This window comes from Canis lupus, chromosome 7 (assembly GCF_048164855.1).
Source record: "Canis lupus baileyi chromosome 7, mCanLup2.hap1, whole genome shotgun sequence".
Lineage (NCBI taxonomy): Eukaryota > Metazoa > Chordata > Mammalia > Carnivora > Canidae > Canis > Canis lupus.
Genome location: NC_132844.1, coordinates 75,979,143 through 76,001,821, shown reverse-complemented (window position 1 = coordinate 76,001,821; position 22,679 = coordinate 75,979,143).

The following is a 22,679-nucleotide window of genomic DNA, read 5'->3' as shown; positions in this document are numbered from 1 at the left end:
CTGTGAGAGCTGAGGACAGGGCAGAACCCTCCCGCATGCTGCCTGACTGTAGGAGTAGCTGCTAACATCCTTATGTTAGTGGCTGGGAGAGGTTGCGGGAAAAGCATGTGTGAGCACTGGGCCTGAACTCCCGTGTATCTGAGTTGAATACAGCGATTTCCAACGGCTTTCCTCAACCAGAGTGTAGCTAGGTTCCAAATCCCATGTACGAGCGGGTAGCAGACATCTGCCTCCCATGCATACACACTTCTGAGAGTTTTGCTTATGGCCTGTACCTCCACATCCAGCCTGCTGGTACCCTTGGCTTCTAAAAGGCCTAGGCTCCCTGTTTGACGGAAGTGCTGGGAGAGGTAATTGGAATCTCCCGGCACACAAGACGAGTGCCTCCAAGCTCAATTCACGATTTCCCAGTAATTCTTGTGGTAGACAGGTGCTACATACTAAGTTCCATATGTGAGAAGGTAGCTGAACGCCTTGTCCAAAAGCATCTTACTTCTGAGAGTTGAGCCCACCCTCAGTCCCTCACAGTTCCACACTGCCTGCAGAGTGAGTTTCACGCGTCTTCACCAGAGACGATTGCCAGAGTCTTCTGAGTACAAGTTAACAATGCAGACCTGGAGGGTATCTCCAGGTACAGTAGAGTGGTAATCTTGGAACCTCCTTACTCAGAGTACTGCTACCTTCTCACTGCCATAGGAATGCAGCTAGTTGACAGCTGGCTTCAAGACATGCTTCCCTGTGAGAGCTGAGGACAGGGCAGAACCCTCCCGCATCCTGCCTGACTGTAGTAGTAGCTGCTAACATCCTTATGTTAGTGGCTGGGAGAAGTTGCGGGAAAAGCATGTGTGAGCACTGGGCCTGTACTCCCGTGTATCTGAGTTGAATACAGCGATTTCCAATGGTCTTCTTCAATCACAGTGTAGCTAGGTTCCAACTCCCATGTCCGAGTGGGTAGCAGACATCTGCCTCCCATGCATACACACTTCTGAGAGTTGAGCTTATGGCCTGTACCTCCACATCCAGCCTGCTGGTACCCTTGGCTTCTAAAAGGCCAAGGCTCGCTGTTTGACAGAAGTCCTGGGAGAGTTAATTGGAATCACCCGGCACACAAGACTAGTGCCTCCAAGCTCAGTTCAGCGATTTCCTAGTAATTCCTGTGGTAGACTGGTGCTACATACTAAGTTCCATACGTGAGAGGGTAGCTGAACGCCTTGTCCAAAACCATCTTACTTCTGAGAGTTGAGCTCAGCCTCAGTCCCTCACAGTTCCACACTGCCTGCAGAGTGAGTTTCACAGGTCTTCAGCAGAGACGTTTGCCAGAGGCTTCTGAGACGCAGGGTAACAATGCAGACCTGGAGGGTATCCCCAGGTGCAGTCGACTGGTAATCTTGGAACCTCCTGACTCAGAATACTGCTACCTTCTCACTGCCATAGGAATGCAGCTAGTTGACAGCTGGCTTCAAGACATGCTTCCCTGTGAGAGCTGAGGACAGGGCAGAACCCTCCCGCATGCTGCCTGACTGTAGGAGTAGCTGCTAACATCCTAATGTTAGTGGCTGGGAGAGGTTGCGGGAAAAGCATGTGTGAGCACTGGGCCTGAACTCCCGTGTATCTGAGTTGAATACAGCGATTTCCAGTGGCCTTCTTCAATCACAGTGTAGCTAGGTTCCAACTCCCATGTCCGAGTGGGTAGCAGACATCTGCATCCCATGCATACACACTTCTGAGAGTTGAGCTTATGGCCTGTACCTCCACATCCAGCCTGCTGGTACCCTTGGCTTCTAAAAGGCCTAGGCTCGCTGTTTGATGGAAGTGCTGGGAGAGGTAATTGGAATCACCCGGCACACAAGACTAGTGCCTCCAAGCTCAGTTCAGCGATTTCCTAGTAATTCCTGTGGTAGACTGGTGCTACATACTAAGTTCCATACGTGAGAGGGTAGCTGAACGCCTTGTCCAAAACCATCTTACTTCTGAGAGTTGAGCTCAGCCTCAGTCCCTCACAGTTCCACACTGCCTGCAGAGTGAGTTTCGCAGGTCTTCAGCAGAGACGTTTGCCAGAGGCTTCTGAGACGCACGTTAACAATGCAGACCTGGAGGGTATCCCCAGGTTAAGTCGACTGGTAATCTTGGAACCTCCTGACTCAGAATACTGCTACCTTCTCACTTCCATAGGAATGCAGCTAGTTGACAGCTTGCTGGCTTCAAGACATGCTTCCCTGTGAGAGCTGAGGACAGGGCAGAACCCTCCCGCATGCTGCCTGACTGTAGGTGTAGCTGCTAACATCCTAATGTTAGTGGCTGGGAGAGGTTGCGGGAAAAGCATGTGTGAGCACTGGGCCTGAACTCCCGTGTATCTGAGTTGAATACAGCGATTTCCAACGGCTTTCCTTAACCAGAGTGTAGCTAGGTCCCTAATCCCATGTACGAGCGGGTTGCAGACATCTGCCTCCCATGCATACACACTTCTGAGAGTTGAGCTTATGGCCTATACCTCCACATCCAGCCTGCTGGTATCCTTGGCTTCTAAAAGGCCTAGGCTCGCTGTTTGACGAAAGTGCTGGGAGAGGTAATTGGAATCTCCCGGTACACAAGACGAGTGCCTCCAAGCTCAATTCACGATTTCCCAGTAATTCTTGTGGTAGACAGGTGCTACATACTAAGTTCCATATGTGAGAAGGTAGCTGAACGCCTTGTCCAAAAGCATCTTTCTTCTGAGAGTTGAGCCCACCCTCAGTCCCTCACACTTCCACACTGCCTGCAGAGTGAGTTTCACACGTATTCACCAGAGACGATTGCCAGAGGCTTCTGAGTACAAGTTAACAATGCAGACCTGGAGGGTATCTCCAGGTGCAGTAGAGTGGTAATCTTGGAACCTCCTGACTCAGAGTACTGCTACCTTCTCACTGCCATAGGAATGCAGCTAGTTGACAGCTGGCTTCAAGACATGCTTCCCTGTGAGAGCTGAGGACAGGGCAGAACCCTCCCGCATCCTGCCTGACTGTAGGAGTAGCTGCTAACATCCTAATGTTAGTGGCTGGGAGAGGTTGCCGAAAAGCATGTGTGAGCACTGGGCCTGAACTCCCGTGTATCTGAGTTGAATACAGCGATTTCCAATGGTCTTCTTCAATCACAGTGTAGCTAGGTTCCAACTCCCAGGTCCGAGTGGGTAGCAGACATCTGCCTCCCATGCATACACACTTCTGAGAGTTGAGCTTATGGCCTGTACCTCCACATCCAGCCTGCTGGGACCCTTGGCTTCTAAAAGGCCTAGGCTCGCTGTTTGACGGAAGTGCTGGGAGAGGTAATTGGAATCTCCCGACACACAAGACGAGTGCCTCCAAGCTCAATTCACGATTTCCCAGTAATTCTTGTGGTAGAGAGGTGCTACATACTAAGTTCCCTATGTGAGATGGTAGCTGAACGCCTTGTACAAAAGCATCTTACTTCTGAGAGTTGAGCACACCCTCAGTCCCTCACAGTTCCACACTGCCTGCAGAGTGAGTTTCACACGTCTTCACCAGAGACGATTGCCAGAGGCTTCTGAGTACAAGTTAACAATGCAGACCTGGAGGGTATCTTCAGGTGCAGTAGAGTGGTAATCTTGGAACCTCCTGACTCAGAGTACTGCTACCTTCTCACTGCCCTAGGAATGCAGCTAGTTGACAGCTAGCTGGCTTCAAGACATGCTTTCCTGAGAGAGCTGAGGACACGGCAGAACCCTCCCGCATGCTGCCGTATGTAGGAGTAGCTAATAACATCCTAATGTTAGTGGCTGGGAGAGGTTGCGGGAAAAGCATGTGTGAGCACTGGGCCTGAACTCCCGTGTACCTGAGTTGAATACAGCGATTTCCAACGGCTTTCCTCAAGCAGAGTGTAGCTAGGTTCCAAATCCCATGTACGAGCGTGTAGCAGACATCTGCCTCCCATGCATACACACTTCTGAGAGTTGAGCTTATGGCCTGTACCTCCACAGCCAGCCTGCTGGTACCCTTGGCTTCTAAAAGGCCTAGGCTCGCTCTTTGACGGAAGTGCTGGGAGAGGTAATTGGAATCACCTGGCACACAAGACTAGTGCCTCCAAGCTCAGTTCAGCGATTTCCTAGTAATTCCTGTGGTAGACTGGTGCTACATACTAAGTTCCATACGTGAGAGGGTAGCTGAACGCCTTGTCCAAAACCATCTTACTTCTGAGAGTTGAGCTCAGCCTCAGTCCCTCACAGTTCCACACTGCCTGCAGAGTGAGTTTCGCAGGTCTTCAGCAGAGACGTTTGCCAGAGGCTTCTGAGACTCAGGGTAACAATGCAGACCTGGAGGGTATCCCCAGGTGCAGTCGACTGGTAATCTTGGAACCTCCTGACTCAGAATACTGCTACCTTCTCACTGACATAGGAATGCAGCTAGTTGACAGCTGGCTTCAAGACATGCTTCCCTGTGAGAGCTGAGGACAGGGCAGAACCCTCCCGCATGCTACCTGACTGTAGGAGTAGGTGCTAACATCCTTATGTTAGTGACTGGGAGAGGTTGCGGGAAAAGCATGTGTGAGCACTGGGCCTGAACTCCCGTGTATCTGAGTTGAATACAGCGATTTCCAATGGCCTTCTTCAATCACAGTGTAGCTAGGTTCCAACTCCCATGTCCGAGTGGGTAGCAGACATCTGCCTCCCGTGCATATACACTTCTGAGAGTTGAGCTTATGGCCTGTACCTCCACAGCCAGCCTGCTGGTACCCTTGGCTTCTAAAAGGCCTAGGCTCGCTGTTTGACGGAAGTGCTGGGAGAGGTAATTGGAATCACCCGGCACACAAGACTAGTGCCTCCAAGCTCAGTTCAGCGATTTCCTAGTAATTCCTGTGGTAGACTGGTGCTACATACTAAGTTCCATACGTGAGAGGGTAGCTGAACGCCTTGTCCAAAACCATCTTACTTCTGAGAGTTGAGCTCAGCCTCAGTCCCTCACAGTTCCACACTGCCTGCAGAGTGAGTTTCGCAGGTCTTCAGCAGAGACGTTTGCCAGAGGCTTCTGAGACGCAGGGTAACAATGCAGACCTGGAGGGTATCCCCAGGTGCGGTCGACTGGTAATCTTGGAACCTCCTGATTCAGAATACTGCTACTTTCTCACTGCCAGAGGAATGCAGCTAGTTGACAGCTGGCTTCAAGACATGCTTCCCTGTGAGAGCTGAGGACAGGGCAGATCCCTCCCGCATGCTGCCTGACTGTAGGAGTAGCTGCTAAAATAATTATGTTAGTGGCTGGTAGAGGTTGCGGGAAAAGCATGTGTGAGCACTGGGCCTGAACTCCCGTGTACCTGAGTTGAATACAGCGATTTCCAACGGCTTTCCTCAACCAGAGTGTAGCTAGGTTCCAAATCCCATGTACGAGCGGGTAGCAGACATCTGCCTCCCATGTATATACACTTCTGAGAGTTGAGCTTATGGCCTGTACCTCCACAGCCAGCCTGCTGGTACCCTTGGCTTCTAAAAGTCCTAGGCTCGCTGTTGGACGGAAGTGCTGGGAGAGGTAATTGGAATCACCCGGCACACAAGACTAGTGCCTCCAAGCTCAGTTCAGCGATTTCCTAGTAATTCCTGTGGTAGACTGGTGCTGCATACTAAGTTCCATACGTGAGAGGGTAGCTGAACGCCTTGTCCAAAACCATCTTACTTCGGAGAGTTGAGCTCAGCCTCAGTCCCTCAGAGTTCCACACTGCCTGCAGAGTGAGTTTCGCAGGTCTTCAGCAGAGACGTTTGCCAGAGGCTTCTGATACGCAGGGTAACAATGCAGACCTGGAGGGTATCCCCAGGTGCAGTCGACTGGTAATCTTGGAACCTCCTGACTCAGAATACTGCTACCTTCTCACTGCCATAGGAATGCAGCTAGTTGACAGCTGGCTTCAAGACATGCTTCCCTGTGAGAGCTGAGGACAGGGCAGATCCCTCCCGCATGCTGCCTGACTGTAGGAGTAGCTGCTAACATCCTTATGTTAGTGGCTAGGAGAGGTTGCGGGAAAAGCATGTGTGAGCACTGGGCCTGAACTCCCGTGTATCTGAGTTGAATACAGCGATTTCCAACGGCTTTCCTAAACCAGAGTGTAGCTAGGTTCCAAATCCCAAGTACGAGCGGGTAGCAGACATCTGCCTCCCATGCATACACACTTCTGAGAGTTGAGCTTATGGCCTGTACCTCCACAGCCAGCCTGCTGGTACCCTTGGCTTCTAAAAGGCCTAGGCTCGCTGTTTGACGGAAGTGCTGGGAGAGGTAATTGGAATCTCCCGGCACACAAGACGAGTGCCTCCAAGCTCAATTCACGATTTCCCAGTAATTCTTGTGGTAGACAGGTGCTACATACTAAGTTCCATATGTGAGAAGGTAGCTGAACGCCTTGTCCAAAAGCATCTTTCTTCTGAGAGTTGAGCACACCCTCAGTCCCTCACACTTCCACAGTGCCTGCAGAGTGAGTTTCACACGTCTTCACCAGAGACGATTTCCAGAGGCTTCTGAGTACAAGTTAACAATGCAGACCTGGAGGGTATCTCCAGGTGCAGTAGAGTGGTAATCTTGGAACCTCCTGACTCAGAGTACTGCTACCTTCTCACTGCCATAGGAATGCAGCTAGTTGACAGCTGGCTTCAAGACATGCTTCCCTGTGAGAGCTGAGGACAGGGCAGAACCCTCCCGCATCCTGCCTGACTGTAGTAGTAGCTGCTAACATCCTAATGTTAGTGGCTGGGAGAGGTTGCGGGAAAAGCATGTGTGAGCACTGGGCCTGAACTCCCGTGTATCTGAGTTGAATACAGCGATTTCCAATGGCCTTCTTCAATCACAGTGTAGCTAGGTTCCAACTCCCATGTCCGAGTGGGTAGCAGACATCTGCCTCCCATGCATACACACTTCTGAGAGTTGAGCTTATGGTCTGTACCTCCACATCCAGCCTGCTGGTACCCTTGTCTTCTAAAAGGCCAAGGCTCGCTGTTTGACGGAAGTGCTGTGAGAGGTAATTGGAATCACCCGGCACACAAGACTAGTGCCTCCAAGCTCAGTTCAGCGATTTCCTAGTAATTCCTGTGGTAGACTGGTGCTACATACTAAGTTCCATACGTGAGAGGGTAGCTGAACGCGTGGTCCAAAACCATCTTACTTCTGAGAGGTGAGCTCAGCCTCAGTCCCTCACAGTTCCACACTGCCTGCAGAGTGAGTTTCGCCGGTCTTCAGCAGAGACGTTTGCCAGAGGCTTCTGAGACGCAGGGTAACAATGCAGACCTGGAGGGTATCCCCAGGTGCAGTCGACTGGTAATCTTGGAACCTCCTGACTCAGAATACTGCTACCTTCTCACTGCCACAGGAATGCAGCTAGTTGACAGCTAGCTGGCTTCAAGACATGCTTCCCTGAGAGAGCTGAGGACAGGGGAGAACCCTCCCCCATTCTGCCGGACTGTAGGAATAGCTGCTAACATCCTAATGTTAGTGGCTGGGAGAGGTTGCGGGAAAAGCATGTGTGAGCACTGGGCCTGAACTCCCGTGTATCTGAGTTGAATACAGCGATTTCCAACGGCTTTCCTCAACCAGAGTGTAGCTAGGTTCCAAATCCCATGTACGAGCGGGTAGCAGACATCTGCCTCCCATGCATACACACTTCTGAGAGTTGAGCTTATGGCCTGTACCTCCACAGCCAGCCTGCTGATACCCTTGGCTTCTAAAAGGCCTAGGCTCGCTGTTTGACGGAAGTGCTGGGAGAGGTAATTGGAATCTCCCGGCACACAAGACGAGTGCCTCCAAGCTCAATTCACGATTTCCCAGTAATTCTTGTGGTAGACAACTGCTACATACTAAGTTCCATATGTGAGATGGTAGCTGAACGCCTTGTCCAAAAGCATCTTACTTCTGAGAGTTGAGCCCACCCTCAGTCCCTCACAGTTCCACACTGCCTGCAGAGTGAGTTTCACACGTCTTCACCAGAGACCATTGCCAGAGGCTTCTGAGTACAAGTTAACAATGCAGACCTGGAGGGTATCTCCAGGTGCAGTCGACTGGTAATCTTGGAACCTCCTGACTCAGAATACTGCTACCTTCTCACTGCCATAGGAATGCAGCTAGTTGACAGCTAGCTGGCTTCAAGACTTGCTTCCCTGAGAGAGCTGAGGACAGGGCAGAACCCTCCCGCATGCTGCCTGACTGTAGGAGTAGCTGCTAACATCCTAATGTTAGTGGCTGGGAGAGGTTGCGGGAAAAGCATGTGTGAGCACTGGGCCTGAACTCCCGTGTATCTGAGTTGAATACAGCGATTTCCAACGGCTTCCCTCAACCAGAGTGTAGATAGGTTCCAAATCCCATGTACGAGCGGGTAGCAGACATCTGCCTCCCAAGCATACACACTTCTGAGAGTTGAGCTTATGGCCTGTACCTCCACAGCCAGCCTGCTGGTACCCTTGGCTTCTAAAAAGCCTAGGCCCGCTGTTTGACGGAAGTGCTGGGAGAGGTAATTGGAATCTCCCGGCACACAAGACGAGTGCCTCCAAGCTCAATTCACGATTTTCCAGTAATTCTTGTGGTAGACAGCTGCTACATACTAAGTTCCATATGTGAGATGGTAGCTGAACGCCTTGTCCAAAAGCATCTTACTTCTGAGAGTTGAGCCCACCCTCAGTCCCTCACAGTTCCACACTGCCTGCAGAGTGAGTTTCACACGTCTTCACCAGAGACGATTGCCAGAGGCTTCTGAGTACAAGTTAACAATGCAGACCTGGAGGGTATCTCCAGGTGCAGTAGAATGGTAATCTTGGAACCTCCTGACTCAGAGTACTGCTACCTTCTCCTGCCATAGGAATGCAGCTAGTTGACAGCTAGCTTCAAGACATGCTTCCCTGTGAGAGCTGAGGACAGGGCAGAACCCTCCCGCATCCTGCCTGACTGTAGGAGTAGCTGCTAACATCCTTATGTTAGTGGCTGGGAGAGGTTGCGGGAAAAGCATGTGTGAGCACTGGGCCTGAACTCCCGTGTATCTGAGTTGAATACAGCGATTTCCAATGGCCTTCTTCAATCACAGTGTAGCTAGGTTCCAACTCCCATGTCCGAGTGGGTAGCAGACATCTGCCTCCCATGCATACACACTTCTGAGAGTTGAGCTTATGGCCTGTACCTCCACATCCAGCCTGCTGGTACCCTTGGCTTCTAAAAGGCCTAGGCTCGCTGTTTGACGGAAGTGCTGGGAGAGGTAATTGGAATCACCCGGCACACAAGACTAGTGCCTCCAAGCTCAGTTCAGCGATTTCCTAGTAATTCCTGTGGTAGACTGGTGCTACATACTAAGTTCCATACGTGAGAGGGTAGCTGAACGCCTTGTCCAAAACCATCTTACTTCTGAGAGTTGAGCTCACCCTCAGTCCCTCACAGTTCCACATGCCTGCAGAGTGAGTTTCGCAGGTCTTCAGCAGAGACGTTTGCCAGAGGCTTCTGAGACGCAGGGTAACAATGCAGACCTGGAGGGTATCCCCAGGTGCAGTCGACTGGTAATCTTGGAACCTCCTGACTCAGAATACTGCTACCTTCTCACTGCCATAGGAATGCAGCTAGTTGACAGCTGGCTTCAAGACATGCTTTCCTGTGAGAGCTGAGGACAGGGCAGAACCCTCCCGCATGCTGCCTGACTGTAGGAGTAGCTGCTAACATCCTTATGTTAGTGGCTGGGAGAGGTTGCGGGAAAAGCATGTGTGAGCACTGGGCCTGAACTCCCGTGTATCTGAGTTGAATACAGCGATTTCCAACGGCTTTCCTCAACCAGAGTGTAGCTAGGTTCCAAATCCCATGTACGAGCGGGTAGCAGACATCTGCCTCCCATGCATACACACTTCTGAGAGTTTTGCTTATGGCCTGTACCTCCACATCCAGCCTGCTGGTACCCTTGGCTTCTAAAAGGCCTAGGCTCGCTGTTTGACGGAAGTGCTGGGAGAGGTAATTGGAATCTCCCGGCACACAAGACGAGTGCCTCCAAGCTCAATTCACGATTTCCCAGTAATTCTTGTGGTAGACAGGTGCTACATACTAAGTTCCATATGTGAGAAGGTAGCTGAACGCCTTGTCCAAAAGCATCTTTCTTCTGAGAGTTGAGCCCACCCTCAGTCCCTCACAGTTCCACACTCCTGCAGAGTGAGTTTCACACGTCTTCACCAGAGACGATTGCCAGAGGCTTCTGAGTACAAGTTAACAATGCAGACCTGGAGGGTATCTCCAGGTACAGTAGAGTGGTAATCTTGGAACCTCCTTACTCAGAGTACTGCTACCTTCTCACTGCCATAGGAATGCAGCTAGTTGACAGCTGGCTTCAAGACATGCTTCCCTGTGAGAGCTGAGGACAGGGCAGAACCCTCCCGCATCCTGCCTGACTGTAGTAGTAGCTGCTAACATCCTTATGTTAGTGGCTGGGAGAAGTTGCGGGAAAAGCATGTGTGAGCACTGGGCCTGTACTACCGTGTATCTGAGTTGAATAGAGCGATTTCCAATGGTCTTCTTCAATCACAGTGTAGCTAGGTTCCAACTCCCATGTCCGAGTGGGTAGCAGACATCTGCCTCCCATGCATACACACTTCTGAGAGTTGAGCTTATGGCCTGTACCTCCACATCCAGCCTGCTGGTACCCTTGGCTTCTAAAAGGCCAAGGCTCGCTGTTTGACAGAAGTCCTGGGAGAGTTAATTGGAATCACCCGGCACACAAGACTAGTGCCTCCAAGCTCAGTTCAGCGATTTCCTAGTAATTCCTGTGGTAGACTGGTGCTACATACTAAGTTCCATACGTGAGAGGGTAGCTGAACGCCTTGTCCAAAACCATCTTACTTCTGAGAGTTGAGCTCAGCCTCAGTCCCTCACAGTTCCACACTGCCTGCAGAGTGAGTTTCACAGGTCTTCAGCAGAGACGTTTGCCAGAGGCTTCTGAGACGCAGGGTAACAATGCAGACCTGGAGGGTATCCCCAGGTGCAGTCGACTGGTAATCTTGGAACCTCCTGACTCAGAATACTGCTACCTTCTCACTGCCATAGGAATGCAGCTAGTTGACAGCTGGCTTCAAGACATGCTTTCCTGTGAGAGCTGAGGACAGGGCAGAACCCTCCCACATGCTGCCTGACTGTAGGAGTAGCTGCTAACATCCTTATGTTAGTGGCTGGGAGAGGTTGCGGGAAAAGCATGTGTGAGCACTGGGCCTGAACTCCCGTGTATCTGAGTTGAATACAGCGATTTCCAACGGCTTTCCTCAACCAGAGTGTAGCTAGGTTCCAAATCCCATGTACGAGCGGGTAGCAGACATCTGCCTCCCATGCATACACACTTCTGAGAGTTTTGCTTATGGCCTGTACCTCCACATCCAGCCTGCTGGTACCCTTGGCTTCTAAATGGCCTAGGCTCCCTGTTTGACGGAAGTGCTGGGAGAGGTAATTGGAATCTCCCGGCACACAAGACGAGTGCCTCCAAGCTCAATTCACGATTTCCCAGTAATTCTTGTGGTAGACAGGTGCTACATACTAAGTTCCATATGTGAGAAGGTAGCTGAACGCCTTGTCCAAAAGCATCTTACTTCTGAGAGTTGAGCCCACCCTCAGTCCCTCACAGTTCCACACTGCCTGCCGAGTGAGTTTCACGCGTCTTCACCAGAGACGATTGCCAGAGTCTTCTGAGTACAAGTTAACAATGCAGACCTGGAGGGTATCTCCAGGTACAGTAGAGTGGTATTCTTGGAACCTCCTTACTCAGAGTACTGCTACCTTCTCACTGCCATAGGAATGCAGCTAGTTGACAGCTGGCTTCAAGACATGCTTCCCTGTGAGAGCTGAGGACAGGGCAGAACCCTCCCGCATCCTGCCTGACTGTAGTAGTAGCTGCTAACATCCTTATGTTAGTGGCTGGGAGAAGTTGCGGGAAAAGCATGTGTGAGCACTGGGCCTGTACTCCCGTGTATCTGAGTTGAATACAGCGATTTCCAATGGTCTTCTTCAATCACAGTGTAGCTAGGTTCCAACTCCCATGTCCGAGTGGGTAGCAGACATCTGCCTCCCATGCATACACACTTCTGAGAGTTGAGCTTATGGCCTGTACCTCCACATCCAGCCTGCTGGTACCCTTGGCTTCTAAAAGGCCAAGGCTCGCTGTTTGACAGAAGTGCTGGGAGAGGTAATTGGAATCACCCGGCACACAAGACTAGTGCCTCCAAGCTCAGTTCAGCGATTTCCTAGTAATTCCTGTGGTAGACTGGTGCTACATACTAAGTTCCATACGTGAGAGGGTAGCTGAACGCCTTGTCCAAAACCATCTTACTTCTGAGAGTTGAGCTCAGCCTCAGTCCCTCACAGTTCCACACTGCCTGCAGAGTGAGTTTCACAGGTCTTCAGCAGAGACGTTTGCCAGAGGCTTCTGAGACGCAGGGTAACAATGCAGACCTGGAGGGTATCCCCAGGTGCAGTCGACTGGTAATCTTGGAACCTCCTGACTCAGAATACTGCTACCTTCTCACTGCCATAGGAATGCAGCTAGTTGACAGCTGGCTTCAAGACATGCTTCCCTGTGAGAGCTGAGGACAGGGCAGAACCCTCCCGCATCCTGCCTGACTGTAGGAGTAGCTGCTACCATCCTTATGTTAGTGGCTGGGAGAGGTTGCGGGAAAAGCATGTGTGAGCACTGGGCCTGAACTCCCGTGTATCTGAGTTGAATACAGCGATTTCCAATGGCCTTCTTCAATCACAGTGTAGCTAGGTTCCAACTCCCATGTCCGAGTGGGTAGCAGACATCTGCCTCCCATGCATACACACTTCTGAGAGTTGAGCTTGTGCCCTGTACTTCCACATCCAGCCTGCTGGTACCCTTGGCTTCTAAAAGGCCTAGGATCGCTGTTTGACGGAAGTGCTGGGAGAGGTAATTGGAATCACCCGGCACACAAGACTAGTGCCTCCAAGCTCAGTTCAGCGATTTCCTAGTAATTCCTGTGGTAGACTGGTGTTACATACTAAGTTCCATACGTGAGAGGGTAGCTGAACGCCTTGTCCAAAACCATCTTACTTCTGAGAGTTGAGCTCAGCCTCAGTCCCTCACAGTTCCACACTGCCTGCAGAGTGAGTTTCGCAGGTCTTCAGCAGAGACGTTTTCCAGAGGCTTCTGAGACGCAGGGTAACAATGCAGACCTGGAAGGTATCCCCAGGTGCAGTCGACTGGTAATCTTGGAACCTCCTGACTCAGAATACTGCTACCTTCTCACTGCCATAGGAATGCAGCTAGTTGACAGCTGGCTTCAAGACATGCTTCCCTGTGAGAGCTCAGGACAGGGCAGAACACTCCCGCATGCTGCCTGACTGTAGGAGTAGCTGCTAACATCCTTATGTTAGTGGCTGGGAGAGGTTGCGGGAAAAGCATGTGTGAGCACTGGGCCTGAACTCCCGTGTATCTGAGTTGAATACAGCGATTTCCAACGGCTTTCCTCAACCAGAGTGTAGCTAGGTTCCAAATCCCATGTACGAGCGGGTAGCAGACATCTGCCTCCCATGCATACACACTTCTGAGAGTTGAGCTTATGACCTGTACCTCCACAGCCAGCCTGCTGGTACCCTTGGCTTCTAAAAGGCCTAGGCTCGCTGTTTGACGGAAGTGCTGGGAGAGATAATTGGAATCACCCGGCACACAAGACTAGTGCCTCCAAGCTCAGTTCAGCGATTTCCTAGTAATTCCTGTGGTAGACTGGTGCTACATACTAAGTTCCATACGTGAGAGGTTAGCTGAACGCCTTGTCCAAAACCATCTTACTTCTGAGAGTTCAGCTCAGCCTCAGTCCCTCACAGTTCGACACTGCCTGCAGAGTGAGTTTCGCAGGTCTTCAGCACAGACGTTTGCCAGAGGCTTCTGCGACGCAGGGTACCAATGCAGACCTGGAGGGTATCCCCAGGTGCAGTCGACTGGTAATCTTGGAACCTCCTGACTCAGAATACTGCTACCTTCTCACTGCCATAGGAATGCAGCTAGTTGACAGCTGGCTTCAAGACATGCTTCCCTGTGAGAGCTGAGGACAGGGCAGAACCCTCCCGCATGCTGCCTGACTGTAGGAGTAGCTGCTAACATCCTTATGTTAGTGGCTGGGAGAGGTTGCGGGAAAAGCATGTGTGAGCACTGGGCCTGAACTCCCGTGTATCTGAGTTGAATACAGCGATTTCCAACGGCTTTCCTCAACCAGAGTGTAGCTAGGTTCCAACTCCCATGTCCGAGTGGGTAGCAGACATCTGCCTCCCATGCATACACACTTCTGAGAGTTGAGCTTATGGCCTGTACCTCCACATCCAGCCTGCTGGTACCCTTGGCTTCTAAAAGGCCTAGGCTCGCTGTTTGACGGAAGTGCTGGGAGAGGTAATTGGAATCACCCGGCACACAAGACTAGTGCCTCCAAGCTCAGTTCAGCGATTTCCTAGTAATTCCTGTGGTAGACTGGTGCTACATACTAAGTTCCATACGTGAGATGGTAGCTGAACGCCTTGACCAAAACCATCTTACTTCTGAGAGTTGAGCTCAGTCTCAGTCCCTCACATTTCCACACTGCCTGCAGAGTGAGTTTCGCAGGTCTTCAGCAGAGACGTTTGCCAGAGGCTTCTGAGACGCAAGGTAATAATGCAGACCTGGAGGGTATCCCCAGGTGCAGTCGACTGGTAATCTTGGAACCTCCTGACTCAGAATACTGCTACCTTCTCACTGCCATAGGAATGCAGCTAGTTGACAGCTGGCTTCAAGACATGCTTCCCTGTGAGAGCTGAGGACAGGACAGAACCCTCCCGCATGCTGCCTGACTGTAGCAGTAGCTGCTAACATCCTTATGTTAGTGGCTGGGAGAGGTTGCGGGAAAAGCATGTGTGAGCACTGGGCCTGAACTCCCGTGTATCTGAGTTGCATACAGCGATTTCCAACTGCTTTCCTCAACCAGAGTGTAGCTAGGTTCCAAATCCCATGTACGAGCGGGTAGCAGACATCTGCCTCCCATGCATACACACTTCTGAGAGTTGAGCTTATGGCCTGTACCTCCACAGCCAGCCTGCTGGTACCCTTGGCTTCTAAAAAGCCTAGGCTCAGAAGATATTTGCAAATGACATATCAGATAAAGGGCTAGTTTCCAAGATCTATAAAGAACTTATTAAACTCAACACCAAAGAAACAAACAATCCAATCATGAAATGGGCAAAAGACATGAACAGAAATCTCACAGAGGAAGACATAGACATGGCCAACATGCATGTGAGAAAATGCTCTGCATCACTTGCCATCAGGGAAATACAAATCAAAACTACAATGAGATACCACCTCACCCCAGTGAGAATGGGGAAAATTAACAAGGCAGGAAACAACAAATGTTGGAGAGGATGCGGAGAAAAGGGAACCCTCTTACACTGTTGGTGGGAATGTGAACTGGTGCAGCCACTCTGGAAAACTGTGTGGAGGTTCCTCAAAGAGTTAAAAATAGACCTGCCCTACGACCCAGCAATTGCACTGTTGGGGATTTACCCCAAAGATACAAATGCAATGAAACGCCGGGACACCTGCACCCCGATGTTTCTAGCAGCAATGGCCACGATAGCCAAACTGTGGAAGGAGCCTCGGTGTCCAACGAAAGATGAATGGATAAAGAAGATGTGGTTTATGTATACAATGGAATATTACTCAGCTATTAGAAATGACAAATACCCACCATTTGCTTCAACGTGGATGGAACTGGAGGGTATTATGCTGAGTGAAGTAAGTCAGTCGGAGAAGGACAAACATTATATGTTCTCATTCATTTGGGGAATATAAATAATAGTGAAAGGGAAAATAAGGGAAGGGAGAAGAAATGTGTGGGAAATATCAGAAAGGGAGACAGAACGTTAAGACTGCTAACTCTGGGAAACGAACTAGGGGTGGTAGAAGGGGAGGAGGGCGGGGGGTGGGAGTGAATGGGTGACGGGCACTGGGTGTTATTCTGTATGTTAGTAAATTGAACACCAATAAAAAAATAAATAAATAAAAAAATAATAATAAAAAATAAAAGGCCTAGGCTCGCTGTTTGACGGAAGTGCTGGGAGAGGTAATTGGAATCTCCCGGCACACAAGACGAGTGCCTCCAAGCTCAATTCACGATTTCCCAGTAATTCTTGTGGTAGACAGGTGCTACATACTAAGTTCCATATGTGAGAAGGTAGCTGAACGCCTTGTCCAAAAGCATCTTACTTCTGAGAGTTGAGCACACCCTCAGTCCCTCACACTTCCACACTGCCTGCAGAGTGAGTTTCACACGTCTTCACCAGAGACGATTGCCAGAGTCTTCTGAGTACAAGTTAACAATGCAGACCTGGAGGGTGTCTCCAGGTGCAGTAGAGTGGTAATCTTGGAACCTCCTGACTCAGAGTACTGCTACATTCTCACTGCCTTAGGAATGCAGCTAGTTGACAGCTGGCTTCAAGACATGCTTCCCTGTGAGAGCTGAGGACAGGGCAGAACCCTCCCGCATCCTGCCTGACTGTAGGAGTAGCTGCTAACATCCTAATGTTAGTGGCTGGGAGAGGTTGCGGGAAAAGCATGGGTGAGCACTGGGCCTGAACTCCCGTGTATCTGAGTTGAATACAGCGATTTCCAATGGCCTTCTTCAATCACAGTGTAGCTAGGTTCCAACTCCCATGTCCGAGGGGGTAGCAGACATCTGCCTCCCATGCATACACACTTCTGAGAGTTGAGCTTATGGCCTGTACCTCCACATCCAGCCTGCTGGTACCCTTGGCTTCTAAAAGGCCTAGGCTCGCTGTTTGACGGAAGTGCTGGGAGAGGTAATTGGAATCACCCGGCACACAAGACTAGTGCCTCCAAGCTCAGTTCAGCGATTTCCTAGTAATTCCTGTGGTAGACTGGTGCTACATACTAAGTTCCATACGTGAGAGGGTAGCTGAACGCCTTGTCCAAAACCATCTTACTTCTGAGAGTTGAGCTCAGCCTCAGTCCCTCACAGTTCCACACTGCCTGCAGAGTGAGTTTCGCAGGTCTTAAGCAGAGACGTTTGCCAGAGGCTTCTGAGACGCAGGGTAACAATGCAGACCTGGAGGGTATCCCCAGGTGCAGTCGACTGGTAATCTTGGAACCTCCTGACTCAGAATACTGCTACCTTCTCACTGCCATAGGAATGCAGCTAGTTGACAGCTGGCTTCAAGACATGCTTCCCTGTGAGAGCTGAGGACAGGGCAGAACCCTCCCGCATGCTGCCTGACTGTAGGAGTAGCTGCTAACATCCTTATGTTAGTGGCTGGGAGAGGTTGCGGGAAAAGCATGTGTGAGCACTGGGCCTGAACTTCCGTGTATCTGAGTTGAATACAGCGATTTCCAACGGCTTTCCTCAACCAGAGTGTAGCTAGGTTCCAAATCCCATGTACGAGCGGGTAGCAGACTTCTGCCTCCCATGCATACACACTTCTGAGAGTTGAGCTTATGGCCTGTACCTCCACAGCCAGCCTGCTGGTACCCTTGGCTTCTAAAAGGCCTAGGCTCGCTGTTTGACGGAAGTGCTGGGAGAGGTAATTGGAATCACCCGGCACACAAGACTAGTGCCTCCAAGCTCAGTTCAGCGATTTCCTAGTAATTCCTGTGGTAGACTGATGCTACATACTATGTTCCATACTTGAGAGGGTAGCTGAACGCCTTGTCCAAAACCATCTTACTTCTGAGAGTTGAGCTCAGCCTCAGTCCCTCACAGTTCCACACTGCCTGCAGAGTGAGTTTCGCAGGTCTTCAGCAGAGACGTTTGCCAGAGGCTTCTGAGACGCAGGGTAACAATGCAGACCTGGAGGGTATCCCCAGGTGCAGTCGACTGGTAATCTTGGAACCTCCTGACTCAGAATACTGCTACCTTCTCACTGCCATAGGAATGCAGCTAGTTGACAGCTGGCTTCAAGACATGCTTCCCTGTGAGAGCTGAGGACAGGGCAGAACCCTCCCGCATGCTGCCTGACTGTAGGAGTAGCTGCTAACATCCTTATGTTAGTGGCTGGGAGAGGTTGCGGGAAAAGCATGTGTGAGCACTGGGCCTGAACTTCCGTGTACCTGAGTTGAATACAGCGATTTCCAACGGCTTTCCTCAACCAGAGTGTAGCTAGGTTCCAAATCCCATGTACGAGCGGGTAGCAGACATCTGCCTCCCATGCATACACACTTCTGAGAGTTGAGCTTATGGCCTGTACCTCCACAGCCAGCCTGCTGGGACCCTTGGCTTCTAAAAGCCCGAGGCTCGCTGTTTGACGGAAGTGCTGGGAGAGGTAATTGGAATCTCCCGGCACACAAGACCAGTGCCTCCAAGCTCAATTCACGATTTCCCAGTAATTCTTGTGGTAGACAGGTGCTACATACTAAGTTCCATATGTGAGAAGGTAGCTGAACGCCTTGTCCAAAAGCATCTTACTTCTGAGAGTTGAGCACACCCTCAGTCCCTCACACTTCCACACTGCCTGCAGAGTGAGTTTCACACGTCTTCACCAGAGACGATTGCCAGAGGCTTCAGAGTACAAGTTAACAATGCAGACATGGAGGGTATCTCCAGGTGCAGTAGAGTGGTAATCTTGGAACCTCCTGACTCAGAGTACTGCTACCTTCTCACTGCCATAGGAATGCAGCTAGTTGACAGCTGGCTTCAAGACATGCTTCCCTGTGAGAGCTGAGGACAGGGCAGAACCCTCCCGCATCCTGCCTGACTGTAGGAGTAGCTGCTAACATCCTTATGTTAGTGGCTGGGAGAGGTTGCGGGAAAAGCATGTTTGAGCACTGGGCCTGAACTCCCGTGTATCTGAGTTGAATACAGCGATTTCCAATGGCCTTCTTCAATCACAGTGTAGCTAGGTTCCAACTCCCATGTCCGAGTGGGTAGCAGACATCTGCCTCCCATGCATACACACTTCTGAGAGTTGAGCTTATGGCCTGTACCTCCACATCCAGCCTGCTGGTACCCTTGGCTTCTAAAAGGCCTAGGCTCGCTGTTTGACGGAAGTGCTGGGAGAGGTAATTGGAATCACCCGGCACACAAGACTAGTGCCTCCAAGCTCAGTTCAGCGATTTCCTAGTAATTCCTGTGGTAGACTGGTGCTACATACTAAGTTCCATACGTGAGAGGGTAGCTGAACGCCTTGTCCAAAACCATCTTACTTCTGAGAGTTGAGCTCAGCCTCAGTCCCTCACAGTTCCACACTGCCTGCAGAGTGAGTTTCGCAGGTCTTCAGCAGAGACGTTTGCCAGAGGTTTCTGAGACGCAGGGTAACAATGCAGACCTGGAGGGTATCCCCAGGTGCAGTCAACTGGTAATCTTGGAACCTCCTGACTCAGAATACTGCTACCTTCTCACTGCCATAGGAATGCAGCTAGTTGACAGCTGGCTTCAAGACATGCTTCCCTGTGAGAGCTGAGGACAGGGCAGAACCCTCCCGCATGCTGCCTGACTGTAGGAGTAGCTGCTAACATCCTTATGTTAGTGGCTGGGAGAGGTTGCGGGAAAAGCATGTGTGAGCACTGGGCCTGAACTCCCGTGTATCTGAGTTGAATACAGCGATTTCCAACGGCTTTCCTCAACCAGAGTGTAGCTAGGTTCCAAATCCCATGTACGAGGGGGTAGCAGACATCTGCCTCCCATGCATACACACTTCTGAGAGTTGAGCTTATGGCCTGTACCTCCACAGCCAGCCTGCTGGTACCCTTGGCTTCTAAAAGGCCTAGGCTCAGAAGATATTTGCAAATGACATATCAGATAAAGGGCTAGTTTCCAAGATCTATAAAGAACTTATTAAACTCAACACCAAAGAAACAAACAATCCAATCATGAAATGGGCAAAAGACATGAACAGATATCTCACAGAGGAAGACATAGACATGGCCAACATGCATGTGAGAAAATGCTCTGCATCACTTGCCATCAGGGAAATACAAATCAAAACTACAATGAGATACCACCTCACCCCAGTGAGAATGGGGAAAATTAACAAGGCAGGAAACAACAAATGTTGGAGAGGATGCGGAGAAAAGGGAACCCTCTTACACTGTTGGTGGGAATGTGAACTGGTGCAGCCACTCTGGAAAACTGTGTGGAGGTTCCTCAAAGAGTTAAAAATAGACCTGCCCTACGACCCAGCAATTGCACTGTTGGGGATTTACCCCAAAGATACAAATGCAATGAAACGCCGGGACACCTGCACCCCGATGTTTCTAGCAGCAATGGCCACGATAGCCAAACTGTGGAAGGAGCCTCGGTGTCCAACGAAAGATGAATGGATAAAGAAGATGTGGTTTATGTATACAATGGAATATTACTCAGCTATTAGAAATGACAAATACCCACCATTTGCTTCAACGTGGATGGAACTGGAGGGTATTATGCTGAGTGAAGTAAGTCAGTCGGAGAAGGACAAACATTATATGTTCTCATTCATTTGAAGAATATAAATAATAGTGAAAGGGAAAATAAGGGAAGGGAGAAGAAATGTGTGGGAAATATCAGAAAGGGAGACAGAACGTTAAGACTGCTAACTCTGGGAAACGAACTAGGGGTGGTAGAAGGGGAGGAGGGCGGGGGGTGGGAGTGAATGGGTGACGGGCACTGGGTGTTATTCTGTATGTTAGTAAATTGAACACCAATAAAAAAAATAAATAAATAAAAAAATAATAATAAAAAATAAAAGGCCTAGGCTCGCTGTTTGACGGAAGTGCTGGGAGAGGTAATTGGAATCTCCCGGCACACAAGACGAGTGCCTCCAAGCTCAATTCACGATTTCCCAGTAATTCTTGTGGTAGACAGGTGCTACATACTAAGTTCCATATGTGAGAAGGTAGCTGAACGCCTTGTCCAAAAGCATCTTACTTCTGAGAGTTGAGCACACCCTCAGTCCCTCACACTTCCACACTGCCTGCAGAGTGAGATTCACACGTCTTCACCAGAGACGATTGCCAGAGTCTTCTGAGTACAAGTTAACAAAGCAGACCTGGAGGGTGTCTCCAGGTGCAGTAGAGTGGTAATCTTGGAACCTCCTGACTCAGAGTACTGCTACCTTCTCACTGCCTTAGGAATGCAGCTAGTTGACAGCTGGCTTCAAGACATGCTTCCCTGTGAGAGCTGAGGACAGGGCAGAACCCTCCCGCATCCTGCCTGACTGTAGGAGTAGCTGCTAACATCCTAATGTTAGTGGCTGGGAGAGGTTGCGGGAAAAGCATGTGTGAGCACTGGGCCTGAACTCCCGTGTATCTGATTTGAATACAGCGATTTCCAATGGCCTTCTTCAATCACAGTGTAGCTAGGTTCCAACTCCCATGTCCGAGTGGGTAGCAGACATCTGCCTCCCATGCATACACACTTCTGAGAGTTGAGCTTATGGCCTGTACCTCCACAGCCAGCCTGCTGGTACCCTTGGCTTCTAAAAGGCCTAGGCTCGCTGTTTGACGGAAGTGCTGGGAGAGGTAATTGGAATCACCCGGCACACAAGACTAGTGCCTCCAAGCTCAGTTCAGCGATTTCCTAGTAATTCCTGTGGTAGACTGGTGCTACATACTAAGTTCCATACGTGAGAGGGTAGCTGAACGCCTTGTCCAAAACCATCTTACTTCTGAGAGTTGAGCTCAGCCTCAGTCCCTCACAGTTCCACACTGCCTGCAGAGTGAGTTTCGCAGGTCTTCAGCAGAGACGTTTGCCAGAGGCTTCTGAGACGCAGGGTAACAATGCAGACCTGGAGGGTATCCCCAGGTGCAGTCGACTGGTAATCTTGGAACCTCCTGACTCAGAATACTGCTACCTTCTCACTGCCATAGGAATGCAGCTAGTTGACAGCTGGCTTCAAGACATGCTTCCCTGTGAGAGCTGAGGACAGGGCAGAACCTACCCGCATGCTGCCTGACTGTAGGAGTAGCTGCTAACATCCTTATGTTAGTGGCTGGGAGAGGTTGCGGGAAAAGCATGTGTGAGCACTGGGCCTGAACTCCCGTGTATCTGAGTTGAATACAGCGATTTCCAACGGCTTTCCTCAACCAGAGTGTAGCTAGGTTCCAAATCCCATGTACGAGCGGGTAGGAGACATCTGCCTCCCATGCATACACACTTCTGAGAGTTGAGCTTATGGCCTGTACCTCCACATCCAGCCTGCTGGTACCGTTGGCTTCTAAAAGGCCTAGGCTCGCTGTTTGACGGAAGTGCTGGGAGAGGTAATTGGAATCTCCCGGCACACAAGACGAGTGCCTCCAAGCTCAATTCACGATTTCCCAGTAATTCTTGTGGTAGACAGGTGCTACATACTAAGTTCCATATGTGAGAAGGTAGCTGAACGCCTTGTCCAAAAGCATCTTACTTCTGAGAGTTGAGCCCACCCTCAGTCCCTACACTTCCACACTGCCTGCAGAGTGAGTTTCACACGTCTTCATCAGTGACGATTTCCAGAGGCTTCTGAGTACAAGTTAACAATGCAGACCTGGAGGGTATCTCCAGGTGCAGTAGAGTGGTAATCTTGGAACCTCCTGACTCAGAATACTGCTACCTTCTCACTGCCATAGGAATGCAGCTGGTTGACAGCTGGCTTCAAGACATGCTTCCCTGTGAGAGCTGAGGACAGGGCAGAACCCTCCCGCATCCTGCCTGACTGTAGGAGTAGCTGCTAACATCCTAATGTTAGTGGCTGGGAGAGGTTGCGGGA